Genomic DNA, 3,429 nt, shown 5'->3' with positions numbered 1-3,429 from the left:
TGCGCTGGTGCATTTGGTATGGGCAAACTGAGACCATCGGTTGAAACCCCCGCTCCTGGCTTCGGCAGCGTACGCCGGGGCGTACCGGTGACGCGTGCGCAGTGGGGCGGCGGCGCCCCCTGCGGGCGGCGCGCAGGCGGCAGCGGCGGCGAAGGGGCGCTCAGTGCGCCTGCGCACGTGTGGAGCTGGTGGCGGCGCTTGGCCCTCTCGGGCCTCCCGCTGGACCCGGCAAGGCTGTGCGGGGCGCGGGGAGCCTGCGCTCTGGGCTCTGGCCCCAGGCCGGGGGTGCTCCTCCAGGGCCAGGAATCCCCTTCCGCCGAGGGGCGCGGCCGCTCGCCACGCGGTGTGCCATTCGGGATCCGCAGTCGCCAGCGCCAGCCGGGTCGCCAGGGCGGTCGGCGGTCCCGCCTTGCAGCGTCCAGACTCCTCGCTTTTAGAATGAGGGGATCCAGAGTACCCCATCCATGACCCCGGGAGCGGCCCAGAGTGTTAGGCATTGTCTAAGCCAGCGCTGTCCAGTAGAAATACCATACTAGTCTCACGTGAGTCTTGTATGTAATTACACTTTTTCTAGTAAACGCTTTAAAGGTAAAAAGAAACAGGTGACATTAATTTTTTAAAATGTAGTTTATTTAACCCATTTCAAAATATTGCCATTTCAATACGTAATTAATACAAAACGTTATTGAAGTGTTGTGTCTTAGAGATACAGTGTTTTACAGCCATCTCAATGCAGGTAGGCCTCATTTCCAGTGCTCAATGGCCACATGTGACTGGTGGCTACCTTAGTGGATGGTGCAGGTCAGGACCATCAAGGCAGCCCTGGACTAAGTAGTCAGCCTTGCCTTTTTTTTTTTTTTTTTAGAGGTTTTTGCTATAGGACGCGTGCGCTCACCAGACAGACAGAGAGAGACAGAGAGACAGACAGAAAGCAGGAAATCACCCCCCAGAGGGGGTGGCCACGCCGCAATCCCTTCTCCATTCTCCTGTCGGTATCTTGGGCACGCATTCACACGCGTCCAGTGTGAGTTTAAGCCACCGGGTCCGGGACTCGAACTGCAGTCGACTACGTGGGAGTCCAGCGACATAGCCATTACGCTAACTGCTGGTCCCAGCCTTGCCTTTTCTCCTCACATTTCTCCCCATTCTTTACTTATTGAGCATCTTCTATGTGTGGGGGCAGCAGAAGTAACAAAAATACTTGCCCACCTCTTCCCCACTGCTGAATTCCTTCAAACCAAGTAAAGTTATATGTCCCTAACAACTGGGATTTCCTTTTGCACCTATAGCTTAGTGCTGTCTCTGGTGTAAGGCACTCAGTTCTGAGAACACCTGTGAAAGTAGACGATCTTCGTGCTTTATAGATGGGGAGAAACTGAATCTTGGAAAAGTTATATAATTCGTCAGAGTCCCCCATGTGTTTGAGCCAGGACATGAACTCATGCCCTTCTGACTTTCAGTCATGCCACTGGGTCTACTCCCAAGCTTCTGGGGAAAGAAGATGACAGAGCCCTTTTAACCAACTTAAGTTTTCTTGTAAATTTTTGGAAGTTACTGTCTTTTGATTGCAGAAATAACCACTTTCTTTTTAAAAAAGAAATATTTTATTTAACTTTATTAATTTGACCAGAGAGGAACAGAGTGAGAGAGAGAAAGTGAGAAAGCAAGCCGCCAGGTCTGGGACTTGAACCACAGTCAGCCATATGGAAGTCCAGCGCCCTTAACTACCATGCCACCTGTTGGCATCCATCCCCCTCAAATAACCACTCTTGACAGAGCTGAAAAGATATTTGATATTACCAAGCAAATGTAACAAAAGAGGGTTTTTTTGTTTTGTTTTTTTTGCTGAGTCTATTTCATTTAAGGACTAAACTTTACCTTTCATAGTGGTAACTGGTTATTGGTTTTGAAGTGTCAGCCGAAAGCAGTTAGAAGCAAAGTTATGTAGCCAAGCAGCAGTCAGTCTGGTTCTTCCTAGGCCAACAAGAGAATGAAAAGAGGATTGATTTTATGTTGGGTCCCTTTATGGAAACATGTTACCTATGCAGTAGCCATAGGCAAACTCCCCAGCTACCCAGGCATCCATCAAAATATGTCAGGTGTCTTTTTTGTGCCCTAATTTTATGGAAAAAACAGATATTTCCAGTTGATCTGGTTCTTCCAGGCTATTTCTCCATTCATTTAACAACTGTTTAGTGATCACCTACCCTGGGCAAGATACAGTGCCAGGCATTGGGGCTGTTCCAGTGGTGAATAGAGGGTGTTCTGGGCTCTTAGAGTGGAGTGGGGAAATAAATGCTCGGCAAATAAAAACTGCATGAGGCAGTTGATTGTGGTATGTCCTGGAGGACATACCAGCCACACTGGGGGATTCTCCTTTTCTTTCTTTCCTTTTTTTTTTTTTTTTTAAATAGAGGTTTTAGCCTTAGGGTTCTTGTGCTCACCAAAGAAAGAGAGACAGACACAGTGAGAGAGAAAGTGAGAAATCATCCCCCAGGGGGATGGCCATGCTGCAGTCTCTTTTCCCCCTTTCTTCTCTTGGGACTTTGGGCATACACACACATGCACCTGGTGTGATTTTCAGGCCACCGGATCTAGGACTTGAACCATGGTCAGCCATGTGGGAGTCCAGTGATATAACCACCATGCCATCTGCTGGTCCCATGGGACTCTCCTTTAGAGCAAGTGACAGGGAAGGCACATGAAAGTCTTAACTTCTGGGCTGCTTTTACCTTTCTGGCTATGGCAGTTTTCTAATGATTTGGGCTGTTCCCTATCCTTCTTGTATAAGAACAGATAAATTAGTTAAGAGGTTTTTTGGGTGTAGGTTTTTGCCATAGGGTGCAAGTGCTCGCCAGGGAGAAGGAGAGAAAGAAATCACCCCAGGGTGGATAGCTACACTGCAATCCCTTTTCCTCCATTCTCCTCTTGGAATTTTGGACACGTGCCTGGTGTGGTTTTATAAGCCATCTGGTCTGGGACTCAAACTGTGGTCACCCATGTGTGAATCCAACATCTTAACCTCCAGTTTGTCTGCTGGCCCCCAAGACTTTTTTTTAAGGCTAATGAGTAGATTCTAAGACTTTCTGTTCTGGAAGTTATCTGTTTTAAAAAGTAATGGACAAAACTAGAAGACCCGAGTTTCTAGTTCTAATTTGACTGTCCCTCCATGACCAGGCAAGGCATCAGTCTGTCTGAGTCTTACGTTACTCTGTCGTATAACCCCCTAATAGCATGCACTGTCCCTGTCTCACATGTTTGCTGTGATTGTCACATCAGTTATTCTATAAAGAATACTTTAAAGATCAAGCTAGAAAATTATGTTTTCACGAAAATTACATTTTCTCATGCTAATTTTTGTCTTATTTGTCTTATTTTCATGAAAATTACATTTTATCATTCTGAATTTTTGTCTTATTTTGTAGGTTG

Source organism: Tupaia chinensis, unplaced genomic scaffold (assembly GCF_000334495.1).
Source record: "Tupaia chinensis unplaced genomic scaffold, TupChi_1.0 Scaffold000463_1, whole genome shotgun sequence".
NCBI lineage: Eukaryota > Metazoa > Chordata > Mammalia > Scandentia > Tupaiidae > Tupaia > Tupaia belangeri.
Note: the sequence above shows the minus strand (reverse complement) of the source record.